Source organism: Neofelis nebulosa, chromosome 5 (genome assembly GCF_028018385.1).
Source record: "Neofelis nebulosa isolate mNeoNeb1 chromosome 5, mNeoNeb1.pri, whole genome shotgun sequence".
Lineage (NCBI taxonomy): Eukaryota > Metazoa > Chordata > Mammalia > Carnivora > Felidae > Neofelis > Neofelis nebulosa.
Window position 1 is genome coordinate 77,991,794 of NC_080786.1, and position 14,103 is coordinate 78,005,896.

Here is a 14,103-nt window from a genome sequence, read left to right on the forward strand (position 1 = left end):
TGGGGCACTTCTCTCCGAGAGGGCTTAGGTCGGGGAAGACCAGTTAGAAGCTTAGGGGTTCCGGGAGGATGCAGCAGAGGTGGGTTGCGCGGGGCGCCAGAGGCCAGCTGACTCCGGGCACCGAGGACAACCGTTCGACAAATCGAATACCCACTGGGCATTTCCACATCCCAACCAAAGTCTAGGCTGCCTTAATATCCGACCAAATCAGAGAGGGGGAAATGCAAATTAAAAGTCAACAAGTTCTCTCCGTTTCCTGGGAACTCAGTGTCTCTAACCTGCAAATCCCTGCCCCGGCCCGGAGCACGTTTTCTGACAGCTCTGGCCCTTGGTGGTAGGAGATTGATCGGTGCCTGTTCAATCTGAAAAGATTTCCCCCTCTGCGACTATTGTGGGGACCACCGCAGCCCGCCAGCGCTGATCTCTGATGGCCAGATCAGGTTTCAGGACTCAGAGTTGTTAATTCCCTTTCTCCTTTGCTTTTGGTTGACTGCGGACTGTTTTCCCGCACACCAAACAGACTACTTCTCCTTTTAAAAATGTAGGAAAGTACAGAAAAGGGGCAGGGAGTGAGGGGTAAGGGATAACGGCCAGCACTGGCCACGGCACCCCGAGTTCTTGCTTCTTTTTCCATGACGTGCATGTCCGCATGGGGTGGTGGTGGTGGTAGTGACACTATCTTAGGCATGTCACGCCAGCAGGATGACTTCTGTCCATTTCACACCACATTTAGAGTCATCGGGAGGTTGGACTCTCATTTGTAAAATATGTAGAGTTTACCATTTTCCACAGCTGAGAATTCTTTTCCGCCAGCAGGCAGTGAAGGTCCTGGGGTCAGGACTGCAGCCAAGAAAAGCTTTCTGCAGATGCAGAGGCGCCAAGGGGCCTTGGGTGTCTGGGCATTTGGGGTAGAAGCCTCAGACATGAACGTCAAACAGCTCTGAGGACCCTGATGATCAGTGTCCATATTAGACCATCTGCAGGCAGGCTGATGGGACAGATGAGGAAGTGAGGTTCAGAGATTTCCCCGCAAGGTTCCACAGGGCAGTGAAGGCAGAGCCAATACCAGAACCCCATGTTCACACTTCATCCTATCATTCACCAGTCACACTTCATTCTATCACCCTGTTTGGTTCTCAATGCTCCCTTTTAGCTAGACTGATCTAATCCTAGTGAGGGTGCTCTTGGAGTTTTTCTTTTATCTTTTCTTGTTTCCCTTTCACTCACTGACTCATTCATTTCACAACTATGTATTAAGCTCCTACTGTGACTTCAGGCACTTTCCCTTGACTCTAATCCTGGGCTTTCCTTTGGAAGAAAGAAGAACCTAAAGACAGAAAGGGCTTAGAACTGTCCCTGTCCCTGGTAGAGGAGAAGGCTGGTCACAGGCTTACTGTGTATATTTTCACAGTGCTAGGTTGGAGGGAAGTGAAAGACACGATCCTTGCCTTCTGAACTGCATTATTTGTGGAGGAAAACACTCACATGCATGTCACAAATAAAAATATTCTTGCCCTGTCTATTCCTGACTCCTTCTAAAGAAGGCACAACTGAGGGAGAGCTTATATTTGGCCGAGCATCATGATGAATTTGGGGATGCATTCTTTCAGGTAGAGGGTTTGCCTATTAGAGCAGGAAGGGAATACACTGGATGGGAAGAATGGAGAAGACATGAAAAGATAGTATGGAGGCCTGACTTGATCTGGGAGCTCACTGAGGAAGACTCAGGAGAAGAACTCCCTGAACAAAGATTTGGAGAATAGAAGTGCTTATGCTTACAGAGATTGGTAAATAGTTTGCTGAGAGAGGGGGATAGTCGGGTGGGGGAGGGGCGCTATGAAGTCTCTGCTGTGCACCCTTCTCATAACACAAATCATTTGTAAATGCAATATTGTTCCACAATTTGTTTGTGAGTGGGCCCCTTTGGGGAACTCAGGGTGGAGCTGAGTTCAGCATCTGGGTTGATGCAGGGTGAGCACAGAGAAGCCTGTGTTGGACAGAGGGCTTGAAGGCAGCTGGCCACTAGGCTGCACGCTAATAAAATGTGGGGGAAGGGTTGTAACACAGGTCAAAGCAATGTGGAAGGCAGGGAGGGCTGGGGGTAGGAAGAAGCACCAAGAAGAATGGTTATCTTCACTGAGACATCAGGAAGAAGGTAAGATTTGTGTTTGAAGGGGCAGTGGGAATCTGACACAAAGATCAGCAGGACAAGGGCATCCTAGGCCGAGGGCAAGCAAAAGCATAGGAGAAGGACAATCCATGGGGAGTTCCGGGCCTTCAGTACAGGAAAGGAAAGTTGGGACCCTATTGTAGAGGGCCCCCAAGTGCCCTGCCCATGAGGTAGACTTCAGGCCATGAGTAATGAGGAGCTCTCAAAGGGCGACATTTTTTGTTGTTCTTGTTTGGTTTTGATAGGGAAGGGGCTGGGAAGTAAGCTGGGAAGCCTCTGATGCCAGCTTTCCCAAGAAGGGCCTTCCCCGTCAAAATAGAGAGTAGGGGAGGGCCTGGGCAAGGGAGATCCCATTGCTGCCCTCACATGAGGAACCAGAGCCCGGGTGGTACCTGGGGCTCACAGCACAGGACACCCAGATGAGGGGCTAAAGTCCAGCCATGCTCCACTGGCCCAGCCTTACACCCTGGCAGGGCTGTGTCTGCCTGGAGAAAGGGATGCCTTCTCCCTCATTTGCACAGAGGCTTGGCGTGGGCTGACAGAGGCCCTGGTTGCTGAACTGTCTTTGCAAAGGCTGAAGCCACAGGGAAACAAGGGAGGATTTTTTGAGCATTTGCTGTGTGTGCAAATGCAAGGTAAAGTGGAAAGAGTCTTGAAGGCAGGAGTAGCCACGAGCCAGATCATGTCTCTGCTCTGCAGTGACACTCCAAGATGTGCCACAGGATAGAGGAAGAAGGTTGCTTCTTCCCCTTAGTGCATCTGCAATCCGTGCAGCTATAAAACAAACACTCAAAATGATTAAGAAGGAACAGAAGACAGTATAAAATCAAGTGCTAAGTTACACAGAGCAGATTCTGAGGGCTTGAGAAAGGAGATCTTCTCTAGGCTGGAACAGTCAAGTCTTCAGGGAGGAGGAGGTCTAGGCTTCCTGGTGGAGGTGTTTTGGCTCTAGGTTGGAGGAGAGAGCTGTGAGCGAGGGGCCAGGGGCAGGAAAGCTGGAGGCTTATGAGCGTGGGTTTTTAGCTCCTGTGGCCACTGTAATGCCATTCCCAGTCATAGCCCAAGCACTCAGATGAGTCACCCTCATTTCTGAGAGACAGGGCATTTTTGGATGTTTAACTGGCTCAACACTTAACGTTCCCTGAGACTTCAATGTTGGCAGTTCACACTTGCCGTGTTGCTCGGGGAACACATCATTCAAGCCATCAGCTGACGCCTGATCTCCATTGCCAAGGCAAAGCCAGGGCCGAGTCGGGTACCTGTGTCTGGAAATGTTTAAGCTGGACTGTCTCTGACAAGCTAAGTGAACAGCACATGACACTACACACAGCTGAGGCTGTGGAGGTGGGGTCCGTAACTGGGGCCTCGGAGACATGAGTGGGAACTGGTATTAGCCAAGTCCTGACCTTAGCTTTCCTCTTTGACTGTAAGGGCTGTGCTCGAGAGAGACTGTGGGAAGGATGGGGATGGAGGAACCAGGAGGCTCTGTTCCTGGTCACAGTTTATCATGTATGGGATTCGTGGATCCAGCCCTGGGAATGTAGGCAGGTCAGGCTCCTCTGTGGGCCTCAGCTTCCTTACTGGTAAAATAAGGAGGTTGGAAACGGTCTCTACAACCCCCTCTGACTCTGATATCCTAAGTACTGTCAACTGAACAACCTTTAAATCCTGCCCCATCCCCAGGCTGGGAACCCCTTCACAAGGCAAGCTGGGAAAATTCCCATGATGCGAACTGACAAGTTTGGGGAAAAGCAGAGGCAATAACCCACCAGGTGAAGAGTAATAATAGACCATTTAGATGGAGCTGGAAAACCTGGGTCTGTGTCTCTAAGCCTCAAGCCCCTCTTCTATAAAGTGGGGTTATTAAGACTTGCACCACTGAGTGGGGTGGTGATGAAATGAAGAAGCACGTGTGAAAATGCATTATATATTTAGAAGTGCTCTGCAGAAAATGTATAGTTAATATAGTCTGTTCCCCTAAGACAGTCGTTTAAAAAAAAAAAAAAAGCCTAGTTCTATCACTTACGCACTTGTCTGACTCCTAGGAAGCAACAATTTGGGTCAGCAGCTGTCTCTATGCTCCTAAGGATAGTATTATTTTAACATTAAAACGTAAGAAAGCTGCTGGGGAGGGGCACCTAGGTGGCTCAGTCAGTTTAGCATCGGACTTCTGATCTGGTTCAGGTCGCGATCTCACAGTCTGTGAGTTCAAGTTCTGTGTCAGGCTCTGCGTTAACAGAGCGGAGCCTGCCTGGAATTCTCTCTCCCTCTCACTCTGCCCTATCCCACTCATGGTGTCTTTCTCTCTCTCAAAATAAATAAACTTTAAAAAAAAAAAAAAGCTGCTGGAGGACTTCAGGGCTGAGTTAACAAGGGTGGTGAGTCTGCCCCCTACCTAAGAATTCCACACTGTCACTTGAGCCGCTCAGGTGGATTTCTCAGGACTTTTGACTGGATTTACCTGAATATAAAAAAGATACTCACCCATCCAAAATCCCGCTTTCATTATTGCCTGTCAGTAGAGAGATGGTGGGAAGAAGGGAAAGGAAGTGTGAATAAGCAGAGAGAAAAAGAAAGAGAAGAGCCTTTCTCCTTCCTGTTATATTTTGGGCACTGGATGCTAAACTTTATGCCTTAATGAGCTTGTAAAGAGGCTAATTTTGGTTCACACACATTACTCTGGGTCTGTTTTCCTCTATTCCCAGTCAGGAGACACTGCTGTAGAATTCTTCACTGTGTTCCCTGGAGGGGAAGCTTTCTGGGGGCCCCTGGGAAAAACCTCAGGGAGGAGAAGGTTCTCATTCCATAAATGACCATATGCTGCAAAGCATGCCCAACTCACAAAACTTTTGAGAGCATCAGTCCATTTATAGAAGTATTGGCCACTTCTTTATCTCTGTTAACCAGTTTAGGGGGGACAAAATGTCACAAGATGTTAGAAATGAAGGGAGGCCCCCAAGTGCTGGCATCTATCTCATCCGTTCTTCCCATTTGCTGCTGCCAGAATTACTTTCTGAGAATATAAACCCCACAGCCCTCCCTTCACTGAAAAGCCTTTAAGGCTTCAGATTCTTCATCCCTAAAATGTACTAATGATACTTGTCATGCATACGTTTTTGTGGGGTTTAGAAGAAACATGTATAAGAAACTGAGTAGAGTGTCAGTCACCTAGTAAGCTCTCAATAAATGGAATTACTGTTATTATTGCTTTAGAATAAAATTGATATTACCTACAATGGCATTCAAGGCCTTCTGTGATGTGGTCCCAGCTTTTCCACCTACTCACACATCCGACAAGCCCTACAAGGACCCAGTATACCAACTGACTGGCTTCATCATCCAAACCTACCTTGCACTCACCCCTCTGTGCATTCTACTCAGGCTGCTCCCATGGCCAACAGAACTGCCTTTTTTCTTTCTGGATCTTTCTATAGTGCCAAGTCTTACACCCACCCCACAGAAGTTGATTGTCCTGTTTCCTATCCATTGAAATTTGTTTATAATTTGTTCTGGCCCTTACAACAGGCTATCCCTCCCTATTCCTGGGATCAGATCATCCTTAGACTACATCTTCATCATCTTCCTATCACCCACAGGCTATTGTACATAATAGGGGATCAATAATATTGGATTGGATTTAAAGAAGGCAATTAAATGTCCCTGTTGGCCCTGAGATTCTACCACCGAGGGAAGGTTTGTTCTGGCTTCGAAATCTTCTAAAGAGCTACCACTCCCTGAGAACCTCCCATGTGCCAGCCACCAGATCAGCCTCACTTTACACGGACGATCGCTCAAGGTCTCCCGGCCAGTAAGCAGGGGAGCCCGTATTAGAAACCAGAAGCCTCAGCGTGCCGTCTCCACTTTCTCTAAGAGAGCTTCTCCCACTCTGAACCTGCCTTAATTCTCATTCTATCGCATTGTGAACAAATTGGACTGTATTATATAAAACTGGTTTATATAACCCTAAATACTGCCTGGCTGTATTTTTGGATATTTTTGTTTTGATTCCCCAAGTGGTTGTACAGCAATATAATCATAAATAAATAACCATTTATTAAGCGCATATGTGTTTAGCACTTTACACACACACACACACACACACACACACACACACATTATTTCTGCAAAGAAGATGTTATTAATCTCATTCTATAGAGAGTTTAATCGAGGCAGCTGCTGGCAGGGGAGGGCTAGGGGTATGGAATACTCAGGGTAGAGGCTATTTTCCAAGAGGTATAAAGTGGTTTTATGTTGTTTGTTTGTTTGTTTGTTGCTATTTTAATCACCAGCATACCAGCTGAATCTCAGCCCTGAATGTCTGATGAATGAGTGATGGGGCTTCTTTCATGTCTCCAACCTACACTCTTAACCCTAAATCCCCCATGCAGACATATCCTGTGGAGTGACAGTCACTGCTGCCTTCTCCCACCACTGAAAGAAAATGGGTGAAGGAAGGAGGGCCATGGTGCTGCACCAAGCAGAGAAAGGCTCAGCTGGTGACACCTCAGCCCCGTGGAGGTGATATGATGTCCCCTCCAGGAAGGCAAAGCTGTGGTCCTTTTATATCCCCTGGGTCAGACTCTACTGAGTGCTTGTTTAAAAAGACATCCCTGGGGGGCACCTGGGGGGCTCAGTCGGTTGAGCTTCAGCTCCTGACTGGCTCAGGTGGTGGTCTCACGGTTCATGAGTTCAAGCTCTGCATAGGGCTCTCTGCTCTCAGCATGGAGCCCACTTCGGATCCTCTGTTCCCGCCCCCTTCTCTGTTCTTCCCCACCCCCTACTCAAAAATAAATAAACATTAAAAACAAATTAAAAAGGGGTGCCTGGGTGGCTCAGTCGATTGAGCAACTGACTTTGGCTCAGGTCATGATCTCACGGTTTGTGAGTTCGAGCCCCGTGTCAGGCTCTGTGCTGACAGCTCAGAGCCTGGATGCTGCTTCTGATTCTGTGTCTCCTTCTCTCTCTGCCCTTCCCCCACTCATGCTCTGTCTCAGAAATAAATAAACATAAAAAAATTATAAAAAAAAATTAAAAAAAAAAACAAAACCACACCCCTGGGTTATCCCTACCTAGGACTCACTGAATCTACCTCCCTGGGGGTAGAGGCCAGAAACTTGCATTTCTAAAAAGCCCTGCAGGTGACTCACCGGGACCCTAAAGGCTGAGCACCAGAGCCTGTGCTGCTCCCCTGAAGGATCCCTTGTAACCTCTACAACCGGTCCTCACAAAATTGACTTTTTCTCAAGTATCAGCATCCATAATGAGTAAAAAGAAACCACTTATAGTTTCACTTGATTGCTTCCCAGTGTTACCTCCTGTCCAAAAGCTACTGTGTAGTTTGGTACATTCCATATATTCCATATGTGTATTTTATGATGTTTAAAAGAAAAGCTGCCTTCCCAGTATGGCTTTATTGTTTCCTATTATTTTCCTGTGCAAATGTCTCAAGTTAGAGCCACATTGTCAGTTACTCTTCTTAACACGGTTCTGTGAGAGAGAGGATGTATTCTGAATTTCAGACAACAATTTCATAAATAGACTTTTGGAACACAACATGTTCCTAAGTAGGGAACTGTCTGATTTTAAAGTTTTTGTAGGTATTTGTCTCTAAGAAAAAAGGTTTTTTACAATTGGCCCTAGAAGGATGTGGGTTGGGGGGACTCTGAGTTTTTCCAAATCGACTTCTCACAGAGCTCTGACTATAGCTTGGGAGTTTATTTGATCTGTAAATTGTTTCTGTGTGTTTCTGGGAGCTTTGCCAATTTGGGACATGTACACTGAAGGTGTAGGAAGTGGATATTTTTTTCTCATTTGTGAATTTGTTCATTTAACAAATGCTTCTTGGGCACCTCCAATGTACCAGATGCTGTGCTGGGGATGCAGACACAGTAGTCTCATTCCCGAGAGACTCAGAGTCTAGTGGGTGGAGCAAACATTACAGACCATGCAGGGAAAGGAGTTGGTGGTAAGAAGGGTGCTGTGGAGTTAAACTCTAAAGGGAGAGGGAGTCAAGGCAGTCAGTGGAGGAAGGGGAGAGACAAATCCAGAACACCCACCAGGAGTTCTTTTTATTCATTTGTATACTGGGAGGAGATACTCAGGACTGTGACTTTGTTACTTTGAGTAATCCCAGCCTCTGCTGGGCTAGGCACACACACCCAGCTGGCCATGTTCCCTTAATACTTGGGGCAATACCTGAAACTCCTTTCCCTGTGCTGGGGTGTGGGGCAGGGCTAGAAACCGGGGGAATAGACTGGAGCTATTTTTCAAGTGGGTGAGGGCCAGGAGATGCCAACTGAGAGGTGGAAGACGGGATGGGCCCCGCATTCTATCACTTTGTCGGGACTAGGAGCTCTATTTATTTTTTCAAAGAGACCCTAAACCTGCTTTTCTGCCACTTGCTCTTGTTGGTTCTGGCTTTGCCCACTAGTATCCATAAGATTAGAGTACATCAATCTCTCTTTTTTTAATTACACATCTCTGCAGCTGCCTAATGGCAGCTCCTATATTCTTCCTCCTCTCCTCCCCAGAACATTCACCCATTCATTCTGGTGGCCATCCAATAAACAATGATTTACCAAATGTTCTTTAGGAACCTACTTGTCTCGGGCACTCTGCTGGGCGCTGGGGATATGGAGATGAATATGGGGCCCTGTGTTTAATGGGAGGCCTGGTGTGTGGACAAAAGATAACACCAGGGCTTTACAAGTGATCTGGGAGAGAAAGAGGCACAGGGGATCCAGCTGGGGTGGGTGGGTGGAGGGGGGCTACTGGGAAACATCTCAGAGGCAGGTGACAATCCCTCATCTATATCTTGAAGGCTAGTCAGGGCCATCCACATGAGACCTATTGATGAGTGTAGGCAGTGGTGGTCCCAGAGCCCTACCCTGGACACAATGTGCTCTTCCCAGTTTTGCCTTATATGACATCATGTTGGTAGTTTGAAATCAGCCATGGGGGGAACGTTTACACCACTGCACTCTGCAAATTCTGTAAATCAGGTCTCCCAGCTCCACTCCCACCAGAGCTGGTTGTCAAATATTTACTAGCACAACACTGGTCCTACCACACCACCCCATACCTCATGCTGTGGTAGAAACTATCACAAGAACAATGAAAAGATATAATTTAGCTTCTGGTTCTAATGTGAGTGGTCTGCCTACCTGCCTACTGCAACCTCTCCCTGGCTCCTGGAGAAACACTTCCTGGGGACCCTCACAGTGACCCCTGCCCTTCACTGGTTCCTTCAACAGAAGCCCTAGCAAGTCTCTAGGAGTCATGGAGTGTGCCACTGTAACGTGAATTCATGAGGTGGTTTCTGATGGTGGGTCTAAAGGTGGGTCTAAAGATGAAGGTAAGAAGGTAGAGACTGTTGGCCACGCAACTATTGTCAAACATTTCCCCTAGAAATATCACCGTTTTTGGAATGTAAACTTGTGTCTTCCTCCTCAGGTCTTGAGACAAAGCTTGAAATGCATCACTGCAAGCTTAGATTACTGCCCCATGTTTGGTCATTAAAATGTATATGAATTTGGACTTCAACTCCATGATCTTTTCGTGATTGTTTATACAGAAATAAGCAGCAGAAATGTGCTGCTTATCTTACTTTTGAGTGGTTAGGGGGAATAGGGAAGAGTCCCCAAACTGAGCTCCAGAAGCTGAGCTGTTGTATAAGTGCAAAGCATCACTGGGCTACTGAGTTCTAGATGACTTGTCTGTTTCTCGTATTTGAAAAGATTACACTGAAAACATAAATACACGGAGACATTTCCTCCTGCAGCTTGGGCATTGGTGTTACCTCATCTCTGCAGCATCAGAAAAAGGGAGGACCAGGAACTGAGCCAGTTTGCCATCAATCTACAAAATCAGAGTCAGCTTATTTTGTTGGATTCTGGATGCTTGTTTTTCTGTTCTCTTCTGCTGACAATTACATTTAATAGTCATTTAAGAGATTGATTTGTATCATTTAGCCCAGTGCAGTTTTATACCTAATTTCTAATCTCCAGGATCTCAAAGATCTTGAGAAGAAGAGAATGGAAAGAAGTAGAACAGTGCCATGTAGGCCCTCACTCTCTTTGAGATTACGTCACTTCGTTCTTATAATAACCGTCGAGGGAGCAACAAGGAGGGACAAGGATCCTGAAATTCAGGGGAATGAGGTGAGTTGCCTAAGGTCACATGGCTCAGTGACAGCGATGTGGTAACAACTAGCGAAGTTAAAGCAGAGCACCTCCCCGGCCCTGGTCTCTTTGCTGGGCCAATTCTCACCCTGACCCTGCAAGGAAGGTATCATCCTAAATATTCTGCAGATTAAGAAGCCAAGTCTAGGGGGTGCCTGGGTGGCTCAGATGGTTAAGCATCCGACTTTGGATCAGGTCATGATCCTATGGTTCATGAGTTAGAGCCCTACATCGGGCTGTCTGCTGTCAGCACAGAGCCCACATCGATCCACGGTCTTCTGCCCTCTCTGTCCCTTCCCTGCTCGCATTCTCCCTCTCTCTCGCAAAAGTAAATAAACATTGAAAATATATTTAAAAAATTAAAAAGAAAAGAAACTGAATCTAAGAAAGCTTCCATGAGTTGGCCACTGTCACACAGCCAGGCTAAAATTTGAACGCTTAGAGCTCTAAAACCCATGCTCTTTTTATTAATGCCAAGGCATCCTCTGCAGCCAACTCGGAGCTCTAGTTTCTTTTCCTCTCTTATTGTAGATCACCCTGGGGCTTCCTTTGTCTATAGGTTGTTTGCCACCTTTTGTCCTGTGTCATTGTTCCTGCTTATCACCCACCCTTCTGTTTCGCCCTGACAGTCACCCCACCATTGTGACTTTCTCGAGGTAGCAGCAACCACCTGAGTCTGAGTGTCTTTGACCAGCTTCTCTGTTGCTAATGTCCTCCAGCTGAAGCTGCTGTCCTCCTCTCCCACACCCAGGGTGAGCAGAGAAAGGGAATATTCACAATGAGGGTAAGGGCAAAATAAGAATGGTAGGTTTTGGTGTTCTGCATTTCCAGACCCAGCCATGGCTGCTTACAGCTTCCAAAAGGACTTCCCAGGGAAACTTTCAGATTGGTGTTAGGTCGTCCGGTGGTTCATCTTCCTGAAAATAGGGCCTGGGGAGGTGACCTCTTCAGACAGGGTCTAATTGTATACCCTCGTGGTTGGATTCTAAGCCATGGAAAGAAACATTTGTAACATTAACTTGAATTCAACAGGTCCCACACTCAACCTGACTCCTTGTGTTGCTTTTCAGTCCCTCAGCAGCAACAACTTACTTTGCTTTCTCGCTGATTTCCAAATCTGAGGCAAATTCCTCATTACTCCACTTCCTGCCTCATTTAGACTCTTATCATGTCTCCTGGGGTAACGGCCCAGGTCATTCTCCCTCCCCAGTCCAGTGTCGTCCAGTCCATGCCTTCTGCCCTGTGGCCAGAGTGAGCTTCCCCAAACGCAGATCTTAGCACTCTTCTGCAAGTTTGTCTTTTTACAGGCTGCCCCATACCTTCAATATAAAATCAAAAATTAAAAGTTTGCCCAGCCTATAAAATCTTTTGTGATTTGGCCCTGTTTACTTGTTCTGACTCATTTCTCACCTCTGCCCACTCCTGCCTATACTCCAGACATTTCGACCCACTGCATTTGGAGCTTTAAGTAGTTATTAGTCCTTACGATACTCTAAAATATGTATTTGTAGACACTCCTTTAGGTGAAAAGTGTGAGCCTCGAAGCATACAGCTGATAAGTGGCAAAATCTGACTTTAAAGATGAATCTTGCCATCTCTGGAGCCCTGGGTTTTCCTGACAGACTCAGGAAGTCTGGCATACTTTGTGGAGTCCACCAGGCCTGCAGTGAGGGAGAGAGGGGAGATTGGACCACTTCTACCCAGAAAGCCCTGGCATTTTCTCACCATGGCCCTGTCCTTTCTCTCTGCTTCACATGATTTTGCAGATGTGAGGGGTGACTGAGCCCCACAATTAAAAATCACTGAAAAATTCACTGTGCCAAGGAGAAGGCACACCATTCATCATGTGAACTGTGTTCAGATTCCACTGCTTGAGTTTAATCAGACTAATGAACCAGCTGGCTTCCTTTCTAAAGTGATTTCTGCTGTTTCCATTACTGGGTAACAGCACAGCAGGATTTGAAAGGGAGAGAGAAGAAAATTCAGTTGGGGGAAAAGGACATCCTCCAAGTTAGCCAGCTGAAGAGTTGGCTGTACTGGGGGAGATATGGCAGGGTAGCTGGGGTATGGAGGAGGAACTGGCAGAGATGTTGGTGGGGTCCAGGCCCAACCTATCACCTCCTAGCAGATGATCCCAAGGAAGGGAGGAAATTTTTAAAGTTTTGATGAAGACAGCTCCAGCTGACTTAGAGGCCAAAGTCCCCCTCCCCCACCAAGGGAGTCCCCACCCACAGGCCTTGCTTCAATGAGTGCCCATGTACTGGACCATGGGGCAGTCATATTGGCACTCCTGACTAGCCCAGCCTGATCACCTGACATAGGACAGCCAACCAATCTGGAGGCTGGCCAGGGGCCAGGATGACCTGGGACAAATTCTCCAATTCTCAATCTCTGAAAACCTGAACCAAGAGATAGAGGGAGAAGTTGCCGGCTAGCTCTGGAGAAGAGAGAGAGAAAAACTCATGTACATTTGGCATCTGGGATGGCCATTATGAATTGAATGACCATACATTTGAGTTTGCCCTGGGGAGCCCCAGTTTATCCCAGTATAATTATGACTAGGGCCTTCTTTCACTTGCATAAGTATTCTGGTTTGGATGAACAAAAATATTCAGTCACTTTAATTACGGATCATAATGGGATGTGGAGTAGGGAAAGGGAAGGGAGGAGAGAGAAGACTGGGGTCCGGCCTTGAAGAGCCCATGCGTTGGGCTGGAGAATTTGATTTTATGCTGAAAGCACAGGGGTTTTTTTACAAGATAGCTCTGATAAAGTGTGGCCAGTGGACAAGAGGTGGGCTGAAGTGGAGGCAGGGAGATCGGCTGGAGGCTGATTGAACAGCTGGGACAAGAGAGGCCTGCCCTGCATTAAACCAGGTGACTATAGGGGATGGAAAAGCAGATGTATTCAAAGACCGTGCAGGAGGCAGCTCTGAAAGGATCTGGAGATTGATTACATTGGGGGGATGAGGGAGAGAAAGATGTTAAGGGCGAGCCTTTCACCTGGAAGGATATGCTGGTGGCAGGAAGATGGCAAGTGTAGCTTTGAACGTGTTGGTCTCCAAGGCCATCAAAATGGCAGCTGAATGCTTAGGACTTGATTAGGGAGAGAGGCCTGGGCTGGAGACACTGCAGGGAAGGTAGCTTCATTCATGGGAATGGAGAGACCACACAGAGAAGAGGGGTAAGGTGAGGAGAAGGAAGGAGAGATGGTCGGTGAGAATGGCACTCAGAGATGCCCATGCTTCTGTGTCTCATACTCTGCCTTGTATTGTGGTATTTCGTCTTGCTTCTCCACTGCAGACTGTAGTCCGTTGGAGGCCTGGCACCTTTATAAATGTTGAATCACCTACCACAGTGCCTTTGTGTAGCAGAATTGTCAGGATATGTTTGATACTAAATGATGGAAGAATTTTTAAAGTTTATTTCTTTTGAGAGAAAGAGAGTGGGAGCAGGGGAGGGGCAAAGAGAGGGAGACAGAGAACCCCAAGCAGACTCTGCACTGATAGCATGGAGCCTGATGTGGGACTAGAACCCACAAACCGAGGGATTGTGACCTGAGCCAAGACCTAGAGTCAGATCCTTAACTGACTGAGCCACTCTGGTGACCCTGAAAAAAACTCTAAAGGCCCATGGTTTGACCACAAGGAGATCCCCGAGGACCTTAGGAGAGCATCTTCCCATGGTGTGTTGGGGCAGACGTCAGACTGCAGGGGCACTGCAGGAATGAAGCTAAAACAAACCAGTAACTCAA